Source organism: Panthera onca, chromosome A1, assembly GCF_046562875.1.
Source record: "Panthera onca isolate mPanOnc1 chromosome A1, mPanOnc1 haplotype 2, whole genome shotgun sequence".
In the NCBI taxonomy this organism is placed as follows: Eukaryota; Metazoa; Chordata; class Mammalia; order Carnivora; family Felidae; genus Panthera; species Panthera onca.
In genome coordinates, this window is record NC_138339.1 from 197,851,328 (window position 1) to 197,874,959 (window position 23,632).

Here is a 23,632-nt window from a genome sequence, read left to right on the forward strand (position 1 = left end):
AAATATTTTAGGATACCTATTATGAAAACTTTTTTTTAATGTTTACTATAAAATCCTTCCAGGTCTCTCCTTTTAGTCAATGGTACTAAGTCTACTCAATATCCTGTCTTCTGGCCCTAATCAGGTTGGTTAATACCCCTCTTAAATCATGGCAGCTGGAATTGTATAAGTACAGTATGAACAGCCTGGAAAAAATTGACAGAGTTGCTTCCCTTACATCTAAGTTTACATCAGCATTTATTACAAACTTAACTGCACTGATAAATATATCCGTAACAATCAATTAATATAGCTAAGATTTTTTTGTTGTGTTTTTGACTATATAATCTCTATATTTATAAATTTAGTTTTTAGACATATTCAAGATTTACATTGATCTGTAGTTTTGCTTCATTGGATTTGGCTTCTTTTTAGACCTTTTCTTGGATACTCCTTCAGTCATGCACCATATTCACCATTCTACTGCATCTAATTACATCAATTGGCAGATTTTATCATCACAGCATTATTAGTTTCATCCAAATCAATGTCTAAAATATTTATGGATGATTACTCTAGGATTACATTGGAGACTTAAAATCTATGTACATTGTTTAAAATATGAATGCATTGTTTAGGACTATCGGAAGTAAGAGCACATGCAGAATAGAAAACCTAAAAGATGGAGGCAAGTGGAGAAAAGTATGGGCTGAGGCCTATGATGGTAGTGAAGAACCACAAGAGTAAGGAAGGGCACTGTATTATTTGCTAGGGCTGCATAACAAAGACTACAGGCTGGGTGGCTTAAAGAACAGAAATTTATTTTCTCACAGTTTGGAGGCTGCAATTTCAAGATCAAGGTGCCAGCAGGGTTCATTCCCTGTAAGGCCTTTCTCCTCAGCTTGCAGATGGCCACCCTTTTGCTGCCTCTTCACATACTCTTTCCTTCATGTTTGTGCATCTCTGGTGTGTCTAAGTCTCTTCTTCTTGGAGGAATAGCAGTAATTTTGGATTAGGACTCACCCTCATGGCAATCATATTAACTTAATTATCTCTTTATAGGCCTTCTATCCATACAATCACATTCTGAGATATGGGGTGAAGGCTTCAATGTATGAATTTTGAGGGAACACTATTCGGCCCACAGCAAGTAATTATACTGACAACAAAATATGAGACTAGAGAATTACAGAAACAAAAGAGAGAAGGGAAGAGGGAAAGAAGTGGGGAGAAACATTGAGATTAGTAGTTTAAGCAAAAAGGCAGAGGTAGAAGAGTGATTAAGGACACTGAAAACATAAACTGACATCTGTTTAGTTTTATAATCTCTATGGCATAATGCTTGAGCAGGCTTGCAACATTTCCAAGGCTAGAGAGCAACTCTGGTTATTCCTGTTCCATACCACTGCCCCAGATAAGAGTCAGAAATTCTCTGCATTCTCCTATAAGCTTTAAAATGTTCTAAAATTTTTCTGAATAAATGGTATTTTATAAGCATTATTAATTCCAGTACTCTCTTAAGATGCCAAAGCTCATCCTGTCCCTCCCTGTTGCCAAAAATGATCAAAAATGTTAGATTTTATCTGATTTGAAATTTCTTTAGTTTTGATACTATTTATGTTCTCTTCTTGAAATCTACTTCTCCACTGCCTTCCTCCACCCTATACACTCCAATTTCCCTTCCCGTCTTTTTTACTACTAACTCTCCATTTCTCCTGACACCTCTTAAAATTGAATCCTTGAGAGTTTCATCTTTAGGTCTCATTCCATTTGTATTAGTTTGCTGATTTGGCCTCATCTGCTTCCAAGGTTTCACCCTTCATTCCTTGTGTTACAGGCCCACAGAGTGCATGATTTTTCCTTAGGAGATCTCCAGTTAATTGCTCCAGTGTACTTAAAACTAAATATATTCAGAGTTAAACTCATTTTCTCTGTTACTTTCTTACTTATGTTCATACCTGCTATGTTTCCTGTGTTACTTTTTCTGATTAATGAGTCTGTTATGTACTTAATGGCTCAGGTTAGGGGAGTCATTGGGTAAACATCATCCCAATGGTTGTCCACTCTCATTGCTATTAGAATAAAATTCAAATGGCTTACTATGGTGTCACAAAGACACATGCATGACTTGACCCTTCATCTCAGACATGATCTCCTATCACATTCCCCCTCTTTTACTGCGTTTTATGTACATGGGAATCTGCTTATCCTTAAGAAGATATGCCGGTGCCTCGGAGACGGTAGGCAGCCTCACCACGAAGCTGAACATCTCTTTCCCAGCTACTGGCTGCCAGAAACTCATTGAAGTGGACGATGAACGCAACCTTCGTACCTTTTAGGAGAAGCGAATGACCACAGAAGTTGCTGCTGATGCTTTAGGGGAAGAATGGAAGGGTTACGTGGTACGAATCAGTGGTGGCAATGACAAACAAGGCTTCCCCATGAAGCAGGGTGTCTTGACCTATGGCCGTGTCCGCCTACTGTTGAGGAAGGGGCATTCCTGCTACCGACCACGGAGCACTGGAGAAAGAAAACGCAAATCTGTTCGGGGTTGCATTGTGGATGCCAATCTCAGTGTTCTCAACTTGGTCATTGTGAAAAAAGGGGAGAAGGATATTCCTGGACTCACTGATACTACTGTGCCTTGTCGCCTGGGGCCCAAGAGAGCTAGCAGAATCCGCAAGCTTTTCAATCTCTCAAAGGAAGATGATGTCCGCCAGTATATTGTGAGAAAGCCCCTAAGTAAAGAAGGTAAGAAACCTCGAACCAAAGCACCCAAGATCCAGCGTCTTGTTACTCCACGTGTCCTCCAACACAAACGTGGGCGCATTGCTTTGAAGAAGCAGCACACGAAGAAAAACAAGGAAGAGGCTGCAGAATATGCTAAGCTTTTGGCCAAGAGAATGAAGGAGGCCAAAGAAAAGCGCCAGGAACAGATTGCCAAGAGACGGAGGCTGTCTTCTCTGAGAGCTTCTACCTCAAAGTCTGAGTCCAGTCAAAAATGAGATTGTTGTAAGAGGAACAAATAAATAAGATCAGACGTAAAAAAAAAAAAGAAGAAGAAGAAGAAGAAGATATGCCAAACTTTTCCCCATCTTAGGATATTTGATCTTCCCCTGACTATTACTCCACAAGATTTTCAGATGACTTATTTGTTCTCAACATTTGGATCTCAGCTCAAATGTCTCTCATTATGAAGATCTCTGTTCAAATGTAACCTTCTTAACCCACAATGTCATCACCATTTGTCACTCTCTGTCCTATTATCTGCTTTATTTTCTTTATAGCACTTATCACTTTGGAATATCAGGACTGGTCTGTCTTGCTTATTAAAATCTAATCTTGCATTTCCATTTTCACAGTACTAAAGTAGCTCTTAATCATGTACAAAGTGATGTCTGAAATTTTTACCATAGTATATAAGCCCCTCATTATCCTGTCCTACCTCTCTCCATCTTGTTTATTTTATGTTAATTGCCATCCTTCCATATAGAAACCCCTTTCACTTTATGCTGCAGTTATTCACAATCAAGTTTACTGCATGCCTAATATCCAAAGTCTTCTATTTACTCGACTTAAGCTTAATATTCTTATCCATAAACTGGGGACAAGGGAAGAAGTATGAGATGGAGGAAATTTTTTATTTCTAAATTTGCTCTGATAACGTAATAATATATGTAACGTGCTGTGTATACGGACTGTCACATAATAACCACTCAATAAAAGCTAGCTATGATTCTTGTGACTACTCCATTCCTATTGTAATGCTGGTAGAGATAAAATCCATATAGCTATTATGGTGATTGTAACTTTCAAATAGTTTATCTTCTCAAAAAGGGCAATTTTGTCACTGTTAGCACCCTACTTAAAATGTTCTCAAGTTTTTTATATTTCCACATCTGCTCCATAGTGACAAAGTGTCAAAAGCATAAGTTGAAAATGTGACAAATATTGCATTTTCATTAAAATATAACATTTCAAGCCAAAGTGCATTCACATTTACAATATGTTTACTTACATTTTTTCTGTCATTATGAAATGACACATGACTGTGTAATCCCAAGAAAAGTGAAGAATATGCATAGACATATAAATATATATGTATATAAATTCTCTATTAGCATTATAATTTGATTTCTTATTACAATTTGTTGTTATACAGTACATTACTACCATCCTACTCATATTACAAATTTAAACTACTTAAAACAATTTAAAATTTTGTTTTGATAATATGGACAGAATATTTCGATAAATTATGATTAGTAAACTTAATAGTAGGGCATTAAATTATAATTATTAACTTATCAAACTGGGCAGACCTGAAAGGAACATTAGATCCATTTCACATAATACCTTGTATAATTTAAAACTCGAAAGGAGAAAACAAATATTAGGATAATAGTGCTCGAGTCTACAAGTGGTCTTTTCACTTTATTGATCCAGTGAACTAATCAGAATCATTTTTATTTTGTTTTCTTCTGTTAAATAAAAGCAGGAAGTATAAGAGCCATATGATAGTTACTAACATAATGAACTGGGGCTGTCTAGCACAATGGGTCCATTGTATTTGCCTCGTAACAAAGTACTGGAGAGTTCATTCAAAACTGTATAAGCCAGGTGGCATACTAATTTCCACATCAATATATCATTGAATACACAGTAATAGAACCTTAAGGCAGATGGTGTTTTGAAAAATCATTACACATGGGAAGTCTCTTATCTGTAAAAAGAATGTCTGAAACATATCTATTTCTATAATGTAAAAGACCACAAAATCCAAATCCTAATATTAGAGCAAAAACTTAGAAGTTATGCCATTCAGTATTCTTCCAAATCACAGAATTCTGTCACAAAATTTTGAAAGGTTCTAGCTCATCCTTTCTTTAAAATCTTTCAAGGATAAGTAATTTGGCATTCCACATGTAATCTCATTTTTTAAAAAGTAAAAAAACAAAGCAGAACTTATTATAAAACTTCCTTTTAAAAGTTGAATTTAAAACTCCCTTTTAGTTATTCTGTATGTTTAATTAGGTCTTATTCCCTTTCCAGGAGCAGCCTCTTTTTTGCTCTGATAATGGATTTCATGCTCTAATCTCTTCTAACTCAATATAATTGCTTCTAGTACCTACGATAGTATTTACTTTTCCCCAATTCCTAGGCCTAGTGTTACTCTGGTTGCAGCACTATGGAATTGTTCAGTTGGTTCATATCTTCTAGGAGAGAACAAAATACAGCAGAGGTATCTTGCATACTAAAGTGAGACCATACAGAATCACAGAAACAACAAATCACAAATCTAAAACCATATATGTATATTCCTCATCATTCTGTTTTTCATTCTATCCTATAATACTCTAGTCAAAATTTCTCATGAACATTTCCAATAATGGAGAAATTTTTGACTCCAAAGGCAATGATTTCTATTTCAAGCAATGAAGCTATTTTTGAAGTCTTTGTTTTTAGTGGGAATCAGATATTCTTTATCTTATATATTTAATTAATCTTGCTTCTGATATTTTAGTTCCATAGCATAAATGTACTTGCTTTTCACATGAGAAATATTCAAATATTTAAAAATAGATAGTTATGCCCTGCCTCTCATTCCCATCTCTCAAATCTGCATTTATTTTATTTATTCTAAACACATTTTATACAACCTAAGAAAACAGTAGCTTTCTGATAGTAAATCACTTATATTTAGCTAATGGTCTAATAAAACTATTGCTGTTTATTCCTACAGACTACACTTTTTTTTCACTCATGTATTCTTCTGTATTTTCAGATTTTCTCAGCATCAAAGTATTGAGATCTAGAGATATAATATTAGGATGTGAGTTTGGGAATATTGACAAAAGAAGCTATTAGATTCACTTTCATTCCTACAGATATATCTTAGACCCTGTTTCTCCAAGTCTCATACATTTCGCACTGGTGGGTCACTGATTGCTTTATTCTTCCATTAAATTTGTATTAATCATAGTCTTATTTGTATGCCAATTATATTAATAGTATAAACAGGAAATAAATCAGAACTCCCCCCCCACCCTTGGCATGCTTTTATATCATATTAGAGATGATTTTTTTTTTTTTTTTTTTGGTATTACTGCTTAGGGTGAGGTTACAATAGAGAAGGGAGGAAGAGAAGAAGGAGAGAGAAAAATAAGTTAATAATAATATAGTATAAACTGCAAAAAATACACTATAAACTACAAAGTTGACAAAAATTATGAAGTTAGGACACAATGACTTAGATTAAGTAAACTCTAATTTAATCCTTGCAGTTCCATTTGACCCAGCCTAGTTTACCAGAACTAAGTATGGATGGCCAGCATTCAGCTAGTAATACATGTTCCTTTAGTTCATCTACCAAAATACCTGGGTTTGAATTTTGACTCTACTAGCTACTGTTTGTGTGAACTTGGGTAACTTTTTAAAACTCAGTATCTTTATTGAAAAATGGAAATTAAAGTCACTACCTCAGTAGTTTATTTTAAATAAAGTATCCATGTAAAAAGCTTAACACAGTACTTGATACATAGAAATAAATCAATAAAGCAGCTTTTCTATCATCATCATCATCACCATCGTCATCATTCTTTTAAAGTTTATTTATTGAGAGAGAGAGAGCACTCAGGAGGGGCATAGAGAGAAGGAGAGAGTGAATCCCAAGCAGGCTCCACACTGTCAGTGCAGAACCCAACACAGGGCTTTCAGACTCATGAACAGCAAGATCATGACCTGAGCCAAAATCAAGAGTCAGATGCTTAATCTACTGAACCACCTAGGCACCCTATCATTTTTCTTTTACTATTTCTTCAGGACCTTTCCTTGGGTTGCTATGGCATGATGGAATTTGGACATTTACTATCCTACCTATGATGGAGACAGCCTTAATGTTCCCTTCAGCATGACTAAACTTTAAACACATTTCCTTCTGATTTGGGGTCTCAAACTACCTTTTCTTAAGAGTTTTTGCTTTAGAAATTTGCAATTATAAATTCTTTTTCTTCCCCTTTGAGAAGTAAATTCTTTTCTCAGCATCTTATAAGTTTTATAGCTCAGGAATGTCTTTCTCAAGGGCCCAGGAGCCATCTCTTTAAAATGTAATTATCAAGAAAGATACTATCCATATCTTCCAGGATCTGAGGGAATGTAGAAACCTAACCAATAAGGAACAATTAGAAAACAGGTATGACTTAATCATATTCAACAACCTCCCTTCTAATAATCTCCACTGCTTTTACACTATGTCACCCTACCTTTTGTTTCTGCAGACTTGAGTTGAATCTCTCTCCCTTGTTACAATGGTCTTTAATAAAGTTTTTCATCCCTATTTAGCACTGTCTGATGAAATTCTTCTTGGACAGATTACAACCAGATACTGAAACTTATAATGTAGAGTTCAAGTGTAAGCTTAACCAGAGCTTTTCCTAGGATCCCAACATTCCTGGGTATGTCTGAAGGACTGGTTGTGCATGTCTGTTTGGAAACTATTTGTATCACAAACTAAGCTGCTACTTGGGTAAACATTATGCTAAGAGAAGAAGGAGAAAAGATCAGGAGGTTGATGTCATAACAATGCCCCAACTAAGGCAGGGACCGTTTTGAGTGCATGATGGCACAATTCACACTGACTTCAGACTCATCCCTAGTCACCTCTTATTTGAGTCCTGGGAACTGTAAATAAATTAGAAAGAACTAGTTCACCAACAATTCTGTACGACTCTCAAATATCCTTGAAAGTCAAAGATATAAACAGAAGTAAGAGAAAAATACATCTGCACTTGTATGCAAAAAAATATATAGTATGACCTAGGTAGGATGTCAACTTAATAGCTGCATGAGTGGTTTTAGTGGCAGAGTTCAGAAGGCTGCCCACAAAGTAGTAACATTCCTGGAAGGTCAACACAATGAACTTTTGGTAGCATCAGCAGGTGACAAAATTATAGACAATTGCGTAACATGGCACATATCTGACTTTATACGTATCTGAAACTTCTGAATTAGACATAAAAAGCAAAGAGATGGAATCAAACAGAAAGAAAACAATAGATATCACATTGTATCTAAGTAGCCTGTACGTATGAGATGGTCTCTAGAATCTCCCGGAAATAACTAGCTAAAAGTTTTCTGAAAAAAAAAATCTACTGATTACAAGATAGAGAAATAATTATTGCTACTGTTAATATGACACCATTGTCTTTATCCTCAGACAGATTTGGGCAGATGCCAGTCATATGTGCAATCTTTTCCCCAGCATATCTCTCAGAATCTAATTCTGGTTTTATAATATAGGTCCAGAAAATCAAACCACTTTTTAAACAGCTCCTATACAGTTAAATTTTAATTTGCTCAGTGTGACTTTGCCTTTTAAATAAAAACTTCAATTAGGAAATATACATACATGTATATATATGTGTGTAACTTCTTAAGGGTCCTCAGTTATGTAATCAGGAAATCAAAAAGAATGAGATTATATTACAGATTTCATGAAGTAGAATTCTTCATTCCATCATGGATCAGTAATATACAGTAGTCATTGGGATGTTTATATCTTTAGATTCTTAATCATGACTTGATATATCCCTCCAGAAACATAGCATGCCTTCCAGATATCCCTGCTTTCTTATTCTTAGCAGAGACAATAAGGAAATCCTGTCTACCTGGTCAGATTAGCATTTTTTTCCCCACAGTTCAGATTCTGTGAATTTTCTGTGTTGTTCTTTTGACTTGAAGTATTACTTCTCAAAAGAGCTGAATTTACCATTTCTTAAAATGTGTACATTATTTGGTTTCAGTAGTGTATATTTCTTCTGCTTTTTTTTCTCTCCTATGGCAACCAAAAGGTGTCCTGAATTTATAATTGCATTTGCAAAATATTTTCTAAGTATTTCATTTTATTGAAGGTATCTTCATCTGTTCTTAATAATGTAGAAGTTCCTACATCTTGTCACTTTCTTTTAAATCTAGGGACTAATTTAACTTTAAGGCACATATCTGATTAGTGAGCCCCTTATTGAGAAGATAAATGTAGCACATGCCTTTATGATCATGGAACAGTTCCCTTGATGTCTATATCTCTTAGGTATCAAGTTAAATTGGTGTCTGTCATGGTTTCCCTTTGGAACTCCTGCTATTCCTGGGCAGTTTCCTTCTCGGCTTCTTATACTATATTACTTCTGATAAAGTATTACCCCTCCATTCTGTGCTAGTTTCTGCTAACCTAGTGAAATATTAACAATTGCAACATATTTGTTTGGTTAGTATTAGCACAGTTTCCTTTGGAAACAGAGTGAATCCTTACCTGAATATTCCAAAAGTGTTTAGTGCTTATGTTATCTTATTTTGCAAGTATACATGTGCACTCACACACAGGCATGCATGTGATTGTGTATCGTACAAATTAAAGGAAATCTGAAGTGAGTGTTTTAGTTTCTAGAGATTTTACAGAGAACTAATGCTAGAATCCTAGCAAATTTTCCAGTACAACTGTACAGCCTGACTCAGAGAGTCACCTAAGTACACTTATGCTTTAACCATCCCTGGTCAGTCCAGCTTTCCTCTACAGAATAAATTACCTCAGCCTTTCATTTCACTCTCCCACCTATAAATATTTAATTAAAAAATACTATATGCACAAACAAATAACTTTGGGGGTCAACAGCAACCTCACTGTGATCTAAAAATGTATAGTATCAAAAAAAAATCACCTAGATACAATCTTAGGCTGCATAAATGAATAACAAGAATTTGGTAGTTGATTTTTTCAGCATATTGTGTGATATCTCTGACCACAGCTGGAGAATCCCACATGGATTGCACTATTTTATAAGATACATCTTAGAGCACCTTCACAATAGGCAATCAGAATTATCAGAGCTCGTAACATCATGTGAGAAATCACCCATAAGGACCCATTTTTTCATTCTTTTATTCATGTATTCATCAAATATAGGTTGAGGGAAAGCTGTGTGCTATGGCCTTTTCATTCTCATAGGAGAAAAAGGAAATCATAATATAACAAAATGCAATTAACATAACAATATGTTTTGTTGTGTAAATACAGAATATTTTCATATTATAAAAATTATAAGTGTTTTGAAGAAGAAGAAAGCAAAGAAGGGAAAATAACATGTTGGGAAGGAGTGACAATTTAAAAGGTCAGAGATGACTTATGAACACGATGGCACCGTAAGAAAGAAGGACTTGTGAATGGTAGTTGAACTGCTTTCCAGGCAGGGAAGAGCACCAAAAAGTAAACATTTCATAAGGCTGTAACTTATCTGCAAAGGTTGAGGGAAAAGAATGAGGACTATGTGGCAGCAGTGATTGATGCAGACAGTAGAGACAAGGCCAGTGAGTCAAGGGCCTAGGAAGATAGATCTTTGTAGAGCCTTGCTGGCCATTTCTAGGACTTTGGCTATTATTCCAAAGTGAGTGAAATGGGAGCCATAGGAGGGTTATAAGCAGGAGAATAATGTGGTCGGGCTCCAGTTTAAACAAAACCATTCTGGTTGCTTTGATGTAAATAGTCTGAGAAGATGAAAACAGAGAAATTAGTTACAAGGTTGTTGTAATAAAAAATCAAGACATAATGGTTCATTATCACCACTGTTGATAAGAGGAAAAGTGGTCAAATGTGGTGGATACATTCTGAATACATTTTAAAGACTGAGTCAACAAGATTTGCTGATGTACTATATATGGGGCTTAAGGACAACATTTTAAGTGTGAATATTTACAGCAAGTCCCTGATTTGTATTGTATTATGGGACTGAAAATTACCCTGTAAGCTGAAATCATACAAAGCAATATTTTTAATTGAAGCATAATTGCAATATTCTGTTAGTTTCAGGTGTACATCATAGTGACTTGATACTTTTATACATTTTGAAATGATCCCCACAATACTTTTAGTTACCATCTGTCTTAGTAGTCAATGGGAAAACTTACAATTGTTGTATGACTTCTAAAAATTTTTGTCAAACCATTAAAAAGTTTGGTAGTACAAATTATAAATGTATAGAGAAATTAAAAACTCATATGTAAATGCTAATATTTATGTAGTGCACTGTAATTTAAAAATGGGAAACACTGAGAATTAAACTGTCTTTTTTTTGTGTGTAAAAAAAAAAAAAAGACTCATTTATACAGTTTGAACAATGGTTGCCTTCTTCTCATCAAATATAAGCTTGGATCAGCTCCCAACATTTTATCCTTTGAACTTTCAATGTTGTGAAATATCTCCAGGAGTTTCTTAAATGTGGAGATTTTGCCAATGTCTGTGCCTCTGATGTATCTTCATTCTTTTTATCACAACCACTGTTTTCAGTCATGTTAAGTTTGCCTTCACTAAATTTCTCTGGCTGCAAATCTAGAATTCTCAAATGGTGGCAATGCCAGCCTATGTATGGTCATCCATTTAGTCTACAGCTTCGTTTATATTTGATTCCAACTTCATTTTCAGGGGTACCTGGGTGGCTCAGTGGGTTGAGCTTCTGACTCTTGATTTCAGTCATGAGCTCCAGGTTTATGAGTTCAAGCTCCGTATCCAGCTCTGTGCTGACAGCAAAGAGCCTGCTTGGGATTCTCTGTCTCCGGTCTCCCTCTCTCTCTTTGCCTTTCTCTCTCTCTCTGTCTCTCTCTCTGCTTCTCTCTTTCTCTCAAAAATAAATGCATAAACTTTAAAAACGTTTTTCATTTTCAGAACACGGAGTTTTTATTTCATTGCTGCACTTTCATCCTTTTTGGCCAGTTTCCTCTATTGATTATTCTTTCTTCCAACATGCCACCTTGGTTTATCACTAGGATATAAGGAGGCAACGCAACTGCTCGCATTGCTGTCTGTGCATGTACCAAACAACAGTTGCACACTGATCAATCACCAACAGACTGAAAGAAGTAATGCGGATGACAAATCATGGTGTGCATTTGTTATTTGCATAATTTGTGCACTGAAGAGCTAGCAGCGAATTTGGTACTTAATGCAATTAACTATGATTAATCTACCGTTGTAATTAAATTTACACCTTGTTTCTGGGGGACTGGTGTTATTTAACTAAACCTTTATACACTGAAATTAATGCATATCACAAGTTGTATAAAGTGAGGATTTCCTGTTCTCTGGACAAGAGTCCAGGAATCTAGGAGGAACCCATTTGCTACTTGTAAATATACAAAGTGAGAAATATGTATGTAGTCCAGAAATGCAGGTGAAAGTTCAAGATAGTAATACTTACAGGTAGGTAAAATTCATTCAAAGCAAAATAGGGCTTATAAAATAAGCATGTCCTTATTTCTGCATTTGAAATGTATGAAGTTAAGTGCAGTTATGTATACATTCATCATTTATTTGACCATTAATCATTAATTATTTTACATGCATTTATGTGCTAACAGAGACAATACGAGCTATAAGAAATAAGCCTAAGATGAAGTTACACATACTTAATGTGTCAACAGAACTGAAATTAAAGATACAGTGTCTTTCTTTTTTCTACGCAACCAGTTTTTACCAGTCTAAATCTACACTTCATTTTTTAAGTTCCCAGAAACCAGTGATAAATTCACATGGGATTTCTCTCATTCTCAGCCCTCTGTAGCATATATTCCCCTTGTTTCACAGTAAGTGGTTTAAGATGTAAATTTTTGGCAAGAAGGGAGGATATGATGTAGCTCTAAATAAGATACTAGATGTGTCGTTCTTGAAATATTACCATTTTAGTAACTAATGTATGTATAACCAAAAATTGGATATGATTTGGGGCACCTGAATGGTGCAGTCCGTTAAGCCTTGGACTCTTGATTTCACCTCAGGTCATGATCTCATGGTTTATGGGCTTGAGCCCCGCATTAGGCTCTGCACCGGCAGTGCAGGGCCTGCTGGGGATTTTCTCTCTCCCTCTCTCTCTCTGCCTCTCCCCTGCTCATGCTTTCTCACTCTGTCTCAAAATAAATAAACTTTTAAAAAAATTGGATATTATTTAAATGTCTTCACGCCTTGGGTTGAATTCATATATAATGTTTCCATCTGGTGCTTAATAACACAAACAGCATGGACACAGCTATCCCCTTTATGTACCTAGCACCAAACATATACAAGAAAAACACTAATTAGTAAAAATTTACTTATTTCTAGAACTTCATAAGTAACTGTATTTACTATTTCACTTAGTCCTTAGAACCTTATGAAGTAGAATTGTTAGAATTTTTATATCTTTTATGCATATAAAAATAAGTCCTAGAGAGATTAATTTGGGAGCATGCTATTAAATGAAGGGACTACTGTTCAAGGCAAAGATTGATTGATTCAAGAGCCCATGCAAATGTCTTTCAATTCAACAGGAAAATATGTCACTAAAATAAATCATTAATGTCAGACTTGGCCTAAATGTGTATTTGAATACATACATGTAAGTCCTTACTTTCATTAGGTTCTAGTGAGATAGCAGATACATTTGTATGTACTTAAGAATGAATATATAATTGAAAGGAAAATCATGGAGCTATACCACCGGTTTGCTGGACATTTTAGGGAATTTTCCTAGAAATTAGGAGGCAGGGAGAATCAGATTGTCTGAGAAATAAGAAGATACAAAGCTGGACAAAAAAAAAAAATAGGGGTCTTGCCTGGGTGACTCAGTCAGTTAAGCATCCAACTGTTGGTTTCAGCTCAGATCATGATCTCACCGTTCCTGAGTTCAAGCCCCATGTTGGGCTCCATGCTAACAGCAGGGAGCATGCTTAGGATTTTCTCTCTCCCCCCTCTCTCACTGTCCCTCCCCCACTCATTCTCTCTCTCTCTCTCTTTTTCTCAAAATAAATAAATAAATAAAACTTTTTTTAAAAGGGCCACACAAAAGCCATATACATGGGAACTCTTTTTCAGATAAGGATTGCAATATATAGTATTAGAAAAATCTGAAAATAAAATAACTGAAACAACTTAATAGAAACATGAATAAACAGTCCAAGAACAGCAAATATGTATAACATATAACCCCCAAAATGCATTGAAAATAACCTCATTAGTATCAGAAACAATTTAAAATAATAATGATTGTTGTTGGAATGATGATATGAGCAAAAGTTATAAGATGATTCCTTCATTCTATCTGAATTTGTTTTGGGTATGGGAACTGGCTCTATCAAATGTTGCTGGTGAACATGATAAGCAGTCAACCAATGGTGTATAGGCATACTGGCTGTCTCTATCAAAATTTAAAAGCATGTACCCTTTGATTCAAGAAGTTATTCATCTAGACATCTCTTGTAGACAAACCTGCATATATACTTAAGGGTGCTAGTTGCAGTATTTTTCATACAAAAAATAAAATATGTTATAATTATAGTATAGAATGCTATGCTATGGTTAAAATGAGTGAGGAGTGTATCTATATACTAACATGAAAGACAATCCAAAGAAATTTTGATTAAAAAAAGACTGGTTACCTAAAAGCATATACAGTTCTATTTATGTTTTTTAACCTTGAATACAGAAACACACACAAAAACCTAAACATAGAAAAATGTCCAAAAGGATATATATCAAATTATCATATTCCTTGCTTATAGGAAAAGAAAGCGTTCAATGTTGAGAATATTTAGTCACTTAATTATTTTTTATTTCCATATATCTATATTTACAGGTGTTTTAAAATTCATCAGGAATTAATGTTTTATAATTATAACCATAAATACATTTTTGGAAAATTAAATTAAAATATAGTATGTGAAGGGTGCCTGGGTGGTCAGTCAGTTGAAAGCCGACTTTGGCTTCAGTCATGAACTTGCGGTTTGTGAGTCCAAGCCCCACGTTGGGCTCTGTGCTGACAGCTCAGAGCCTGGAGCCTGCTTCAGATTCTCTGTCTCCTTGTCTCTCTGCCCCTCCCCCGCTTGTGCTCTTTCTCTCTCTCCCTCAAAAATAAATAAGCATTAAATATATATTATATATATAGTATGTGAGGTGATAGATGTGTTAACCAACCTTATTGTGGTAATTATTTCACAATATATACATATTTCAATCATCACATTGTACATTTTAAACTTATGCAATGTTATATATATCAATTATATCTCAATAAATGTGGAAAATTTTCATTTTACTAATAAAATATTTTTGTAAATTTTCTCTGTGACCATTAATACCATATTTCTTGCTAAAGCCTATGTATCTGCATCATGTAGGTGAAGATAACTATAATGATAATACCTTCTGTCAAGCGGTTGATAGAAATAAGGGGAATTTCTTTATCACCTTCAAATATAGTTATTTAACTATGGATTTAATTTATAATAGGTGAAATTGCAATTACTAGTTCAACCGTTCTGTTTAATTACATTTCTGACTACTATTGTTACTAAAACCTACCTATTGTCCAATATGTAATTCTAAAATTACTCCCTGAAACTTTAATGATTAATGATATTAATGTCAGTATTTAGCATTTCAATGCAAGACTTAAATACATACATGATTACTACACTGTTTTGATATCAATTAAATTTGTTATGAGGGTTCCTAATTCTAAGGGTTAAAATTACAAAATAAATATGTTGACATTTGGGGATATGGATATATGAGGATGTATTGTGTATGCATGTATTTAAGAAAGAGAGAGAGAATACTCTAACTACTCTCTAAAGAATAATCTAAAATATAAAAATATTTTCTAATTTTGGTTACTGCTTTGTTCATTAATAGCTTTGTACTATGTAAACTAGAATTCATATTTTATCAACTGATAATATTTCTTAACCTTTAATTTTATTTCTAAAACTTACTAGAAATACACAAACATATAGGGAAATTTATCCAATGAAATCTGAATCAGTTTAATGTGAAAGAGTTTATGTTTCATAAATTTAGTTTCAGGAAACATAATCAGACAACATATATGTTTCAAAAATTAAATACCTGCATTAACCTTACATTTGTGCTGGGTTTTGTGGGACTTGAGACATCATTCTATAGCCAAACAAAATATTTTTAAGGACAAATTTAACTTAGGCACAATTGCAAATTTTAGTCCAAAGATATTATCTGAAAATAAAGTAGATTAGCCTGCTCTATCTCAGCAAGCATTACCCGTATTTCTCCATCTCAGCATTCTTCCTCTTTCTGTAAAAGTGGTTATGTCTCCTTTTTCTTTAATACACATGAAAGAAAAATATCTTCCTTACTGACTTCTAAACAGGAAATTTGAATGCTGAGTCTCTGCCAAGATTTTATTCGTAATAGCATCATATTGTCTCTGATGTGCTTACAGTATTAACAACTTGCCATAAAACAAGTTACGGCTCAAAGGCTTAAAATCCACTCCCTGTGAAACATACCTGCTGATGACTCACTCTCAAATGATGTAATTTTCAGGGTTATTTGATTTCCCATATTGAACATTTTATATTGGATCCATCTTTTAATCAGAGCATATACCATGTCTTATCTATGAATTGTAACCAATAAGTGTTTGCATATTGATTGTTCACAACTCAAAACACATTTTTCTCGTGAAATAGTAGTTTGGTTTCAGGATATTGGGCACAGAAAATCCTATAACGTGGCTAAAAAAATGCAGTAATATTAACAAGTTTCATTCCTGAAACCAGAATCATTTGGTATAGGAGGTAAGAAATGAAGGGGAAGAAGGACAAAGAGAAATAAAAAATTTGCTACATTTGTCCTAGTCTAAAATCCTGTCTTTCATCTATGTGAGGTTGCTGTCTGAGTTTGAGAACATTACTTAAGTTTTCTGGTCTGAATCCTAAAAATAGATTTATAATACTGTATCAATTATTTCTAGGATTATTAACACATAATGCATTTTGATGTACTTTCTTAAAATTTTTATGTTTTCTTCCCTAAATCTTCTCTCCATAAATGAAAATTTAAAAAAAATCAACTATGTTGAAATATAAGAAATTCCCTTACTTTGTGGATGTAATATTTGGGGGATATTCTTTGCTTAGGAAGCTTGATGCATTATTTTCTAGAGGTAGAATATGTATCAAAGAAAAAAAATATTCCTAGTCTTCCTAGAAGTTTGCATTTCAGTTACAATCATCCCTGGATACATCCTTTAGAATTGGTGTAATATATACCTCCCTAAATGTGAGAGGTGGCAAGGGTGACAGAGATTGAATAACCTTCAAAGTTAGAAATTTAAATACGGTTTGTTTGACCTCCAAGCATTTTTAGAGCTCATATGAGAACTATCAGTAATGCCAATGTACTTTGTATTCCACCTCCAAGTGTGATGTTAATCTCAAAAAATCATCATCATCTACATAACTTAAATAAAAAAAAATCATCATCATCTACAAAGTTTAAATTTACTTGAAAATCATACAGTAGCGTTTGAGAAAGAGAATCAACATGAAGAATATGTTTCGTAATAATGAAAATAAATCTCATAACAAGTGTGATGCTTGCTGATTCTGGCTAAACACACTTTGGACAGTGTTTTGGGTTTTTTGTTATTTCAGCTTGGTTAACTCACACAAAGCAATTTTATTATTGCCACTTATGGTTGCCTTTTTTCCCAAATCACACCTCTGGCTTATAGCTAGGCACAAAGAGATTGAGAGGAAAAAACAGGTGTTAATAAGAGTGAAATGTGAAACTCTTGAAGGAGATCAAACTCTTTAACAGAGTAAATGGCCTATGGCACTATCTATGGATAGTTGTTATTTTGATTAGAGCATGCATCAGGCACTTTAGAATGACAGGAGGAGTACATCCCAAGGTTGTTTTATGATGCACAATGCTCCATTAAAGTCAGTCCTTTGGAAATGAAACAATGTAACTTTGTAAGATTTGATTCTGGTTCTAAAGTGAATACATTTCAAGCACACTGTTTTCTCCAATCGTCAGTGTCGTGTATCTTTCTGTTTAGTCACTTTTTTTATTTAATCATCTTTTATGCATATTCTGGAAATTGGAGCTTGCAAACTATTCATAGTTTATTGTACTAACAAATTATCGTTAACTATAAAGATCTTTTGGCAGCTTGGTAGTCATTTTAAGTTTTTCTTACAATCAATAAGATGAGAGAGAAACTGACTCACCAGTAAGCTTTTTTAGTTCTACAATAAATACTCACAATGAATGTACAAACAGAATCAGGTTTGGGCCATAAAAAAGGAAATGTTTCCCTGTTGTTTTGTTGTTGTTGTTGTTTTAAAGGTGACTTTCCTTTTCAGATTCTTATTATCTTTACTAAAATTTAACACATCCTAGAAATTCAATAAATGTTTCTTTTTGATGAAGACAAGGAATGTTGTAAAGAATGTCAAAAAGATTAAAACTCAAACTCCCTTCTAACTGAGAAACTTGAAGCAGAAATTTTTATATCTATATCAAAAAGAAAATGATCCCCTAGATCTTCTAGAAAAGGTTTGGATCTCAGTTTGTCATATCCTATCAATCTTTATACACTATAGATTTGTAAGTTGATGTAATGCATTGATTATATTAAAATTCACATTTGCTCATGTTCTTTCATAGAAACAGATTAAATATTAAAATTTCAAGATTTGAGTATGGTTTTGGCAGTGTTTACAGTTTTTCACAAAGATGAACCAAATGAAAAATTGTTTTGTCTTGACTATATATATACATGCATGTGTCTTGATTGAACATATATATGTACATATATATGTAAGACAAATATATATTTGTTGTTTCATTAGTTATCCTCTTGTATGTGACTATTTCTGAATTTTAAGCTTTACCGAACCACACACAAATGTGTTTCCTTAAATTCATAGTATAAACTGGATGTGTGGGAATATTCTGGAATTTATATATCAACATTAACTGTTAACTTGTTAGGAAACAATACATAGTGCCTCTGTAATGCTGAAAATACTGAAATTACTTTTGATTTCTGAAGGCCAAAAATGTCTTAAGATAATACACATCACAATATTATCATCAAATCTTAATTTGAGCTTCAAATGATAATACTTATCACAATCATCAAATATATTCACTGGACTTAAGTACTGATACCTTGACCATTTCCCAAAATCACATTTACTCTCACAGGACAAAGTTTTGCCTCTATTTAACAATAGTAAACATTAAACTCTGTTATTAATCATTGACTCCTTACTCCTTTGTTTTTTCCAAAATGTAACTCTGTTAAACAGTCTCATTTTTTTGTTAAAAAGTATCTTCAGCTACTCAATTTTGACTGGTTCCATTTTTTTCTATTCATAATCATCTCAGTAACCTCTCATCTGGAAATGACTAACCATATTCATGCCTCTCCTCCAAGTTCTTACTATATTTTCCCCTTTCCAACCAGATTTCTTGAGAAGTTAGTCAGTATCCATTGTTCCCACTTTCTTGTGTCCCTTAGGTCCTCAACAGCAGTCTGGCCTTGGCCACCACCACAATTCTAAAGCTGCTCTCCTCAGATTTACTAATGATCTAGAATTGAAGGTGATCTTTTTGGACTTTTTTTTTTTAAGAGTGAGAGCATGAGCTGAGAAGAGGGGCAGAGTGGGGGGGGGGCAGAGAGAGAGACAGAGAGAGAGAGAGAGAGAGACAGAGAGAGAGAGAGACTCTTAAGCAGGCTCCAAGCTCAATGCAGAGCCTGCCACAGTGCTCAATCCCACAACTCATGACTCTGGGATCACGACTTAAACCAAAATCAAGAATTGGATCCTCGGGACACCTGGGTGGCTCAGTCGGTTGGGCATCCAACTTCAGCTCAGGTCATGATCTCATAGTCTGTGAGTTTGAGCCCTGCGTCAGGCCCAGTGCTGACGGCTCAGAGCCTGGAGCCTACTTCTGATTCTGTGTCTCCCTCTCTCTCTGCCCCTCCCCTGCTCATGCTCTCTCTCTGTCTCAAAAATGAATAAAAACATTTTTTAAAAAATTTAAAAATTAAAAAAAAAAGAATTGGATCCTCAACCAACTGAACCACCCAAGTGCCCCATATCTTTTCGGATTTCAGTCTATTTTGACTTTCTGAAGCATTTTAGTCTTATGACTAAATTCTGTGGGGTCAGTCTCTGCAAAAGTCACTTGTAGTATTATTTGTGCATACTTTTTTAGTCCTTTAACTTTTTGCATACTCTTTTGTCACATAAAATGGGGTTAGTGAGACCCACTCATTGGTTAGTTTGGGTGAATAAAGGAGATAATATATAAGGAGAATATCTTATAGTACCTAGCGCATATCAAACAATGTTAATTATTTTTACTTTCTAAAGTGATCTCTACATTTAACTTCTTTCACTCTATTTTTCTTTTCACCCAATATATATATTTTATTCTATACATATAATTCAGCTTTAGATGCTCATCAGCCAGACTGTCAGGAACACAGCTGTTGTCAACAACAATTTACTGCTTGCTGTAACAAGGGAGATTACTTAATGTGATAACTGTGGGCTGTCTTTAATAGGTAGTAAGTTAGAAAGGGTACTTAGGTTTTGTGCAGGAGTTAGGTATATGAGAGTTTGAAAGGGATGGTTTAGATTTTGTAGACTGCAGAAGTCAGTATTCTTACCTTTAAAGCTGTAATGATAAACAAAGACAACACAGATAAGTACAGAGGTTATTTATTCAGAGCTTGTTATAGCATGGGAGTCAAAGACAGTCACTTGAGTTTCAAAGTGGCAGGTGTAGGAATACTGGAAAAAAAAGGGAAAGCTTCAAATATCTTCTGACTTAAAGTTATTTGCATCAGGAAGCTGGAGGCACAGTAACTAGAAGTGGCACATTGTATGTGATTAGTTTGGGATCATATTTGTTTTTTTCTGGTTGGTCCTGAGTTGGAAGTAGGGACAATGATTATGGAAGCTGGGAGTCACTGACTGTTCTGGACTGATTACTATAGAGGTTGTAGTTTGGCTTCCTGCTCTGGTTGCTACAGAAGTTGTAGGTTAGAGGTCTATTGTCATTTAGGGCCTGGCCATCGTCCATTTTTATATTCAGTCTCTCAGAACACATGAACTTGTGCAGAGTAAATTTCAGATCAATTTGTTTATGATCATCTTGGACCATATATCTCTAAATAAACTGCTGGATTTTTTTTATTTTAATATTTTTTTAATTTTAGAGAGAGAGAGCATACACAAGGGGTGGGGAGAAGGGCAGAAGGAGAAAGAGAAGAGAGAGAAAGAGAGAATAAATCTTAAGCAAGCTTCATGCTCAGTGTGGACCCCAACACGGGGCTCAATCCCATGACCCTGGGATCACAATTAAATTAAGAGTCAGACACCCAACCAACTGAGCCACCCAGGTGCTCCTAACCTACTGTTTTGTTTTGTTTTGTTTTGTTTTGTTTTGTTTTGTTTTGTTTTGTTCTTAACTTGACTTTAGATATTTTGTAAGAACATTATGGTTTCGGTTTGACTTGGTTTACAATTTTAAAGGTCATGGTGTTATTATACAAGTTGTGGTTTATTTTTCAATTCTCAGGTCTCTCCTAACAGTTTAGCAAACAGCAGGGTCAGGTTTTCACTTATTACAAACTACAAATCAGATCTATCCATCTGGATATTTCAAAAGTATCTCAAAACAAATAGATACATTTTTTCCACCTTCACCTAGACAATATTTTTAGTCTAAGGTTTAACTATATTTTGCACAGATAATTGTAATATACCCCTAACTGGTGTACAATTCCAGTCTCCTACCACTTCATTCTTTCCACCTTCAAACTACTAAAATTATATTTTTAAAATCATAGAGTTTGCTTTAAAATATATAGTGAATTCTGTATTTGATACACAATAAATCCCAAGCATAACATACTCTTCGTATCCTGGTTCAGCCCACTTTTCCATAGCCTCCACCTTTTCCTGCCCTATCCATACCCTGAAGGACCCGAATATTTCCAGAGTCTGACCAATGCTTTTACAACATTGTTTATTTGTTGCTTTGATTTGATTTTCATCTGAACCTTCAAGGTCCAGAGTAATACAATCTCTTCATTAAGCCTTCTAAGATAAAATTAATTGCTTCTTCTTCTGTGTCCCTAATGCTATCTTAGTATTCCTTCAGTATACCTATCACATTGTAATAATATGGGGCCATGCTGTATCAGATGTCCCCTTACCTTATTATTCCCACTGTACAGATGAGGAGATAAAGTCTTAGCAAATAGCTCGTGAACTATCTCAAACATTTTGTTGCCATAAGTAAATTTGCTCTCCAGTTTACTGCCTTCAAAGCTGTTATATTTACTAGCATATTCCTCTTGCTCCCCGTGCATTATAATTAGAGATGTAGGCATAGGTCTCTCTCCCGCTATTGTATCCACTCCTCCGTTGCAGGAGTCAGCTCTTTTCCCTGTCTACTTTCAAATGTCCTGTGTTACTTATTATAAAAAGCAAAAATTCAACTGCCACAATACTTTCAGGCATTTTCTCATATGTTCATATTAAAAATTATAGTCTGTTTCTTTAGAAAAAATATATATCCCATGTGGAAAATTAAGGAAGCACATTCAATTTTTAAAAAATGAAAATTACCCATAATCTTATTACCAATAAAAAATTATCAACATGTGTGTGTATCAAATATATATTTACATACTTAAGATAATGCTGTATTTAAAATTTTGTGTCTTACTTTTCTGCATTTCATGTTTTATCATATATAAGATAAAATTATTATAAACATAGTTTTATTTTTGTATAATAGTCTATTCTATATAGTATTCCCATATATGGTTATATTTAACTAAATATTATGTATTTAAATATTTAATTTTTTATTTCCCAATTTCCTAGTATGGTAAATAAAGCTGAATAAAAATCACAGTGCATAAATATTTGGCTGAATGTGATTACCTTTTAAAGCTATTTTTTGTGCAATTACAGTTAACTGGCAAAAGAATATGAACATGTTAAAATATTTATGTCTGAGTTGTCTTCCAAAAAGAAGCATTATAATGTGTATTATTTCACCACATTTTTTATTAAGGTACAATTAACATACAACATTTATTAATTTCTGATATGCAACATAATGATTTGCTATTTGTGTACATTGCAAGATGATCACCACAATGTCTGGTTAACATCCATCACCATACAGTTACAGAAATTTTTTTCTTGTGGGGAAAAATTTTAAGATATACTCTTTTAGCAACTTTCAAATATACAATAACAGTATTAATAACTATAGTCACCATGCTGTATATTACCACCTAATGACGTATTTATTTTATTACAGGAAGTTTGTATCTTTTAATTCTCTTCACCAATTTTTTTCACTCCCACCCCCTGCCGCTGGTGACAACCAATCTGTTCTTTGTATTCTGTATCAATGAGCTAGCTTTTGTTGTTGTGGTTGTTGTTTTAGATTCCACATGGAAGTGAGATCATGTAGTATTTTGCTCTGTGTCTGACTTATCTCAGTGTAATGCCCTCCAAGTCCATTCTTGTTTTCTAAATGGCAAGATTTAATTCCTTTTTATGGCTGAATAATATTTCATTGAATATATATATATGGAATATGTAGAATATATATCACAATTTCTTTATCCATTCAACCACTGGTGGACACTTCGGGTGTTTCTGTATCCCAGCCATTGTAAATAATGCTGCAATGAACATGGTGATGCATTTATCTTTTTGAGTTAGTGTTTTTGGTTTTGGGGGATAAATACCCAGAAATGGAGTT

At 34.2% G+C, this 23,632-nt stretch overlaps 1 pseudogene; it reads left to right on the forward strand.

Moving 5' to 3' along the window:
- The first annotated feature begins 2,207 nt into the window (after positions 1–2,207).
- Positions 2,208–3,037, forward strand: LOC132680556 (small ribosomal subunit protein eS6 pseudogene; annotated as a pseudogene).
- The last annotated feature ends 20,595 nt before the right edge of the window (positions 3,038–23,632 follow it).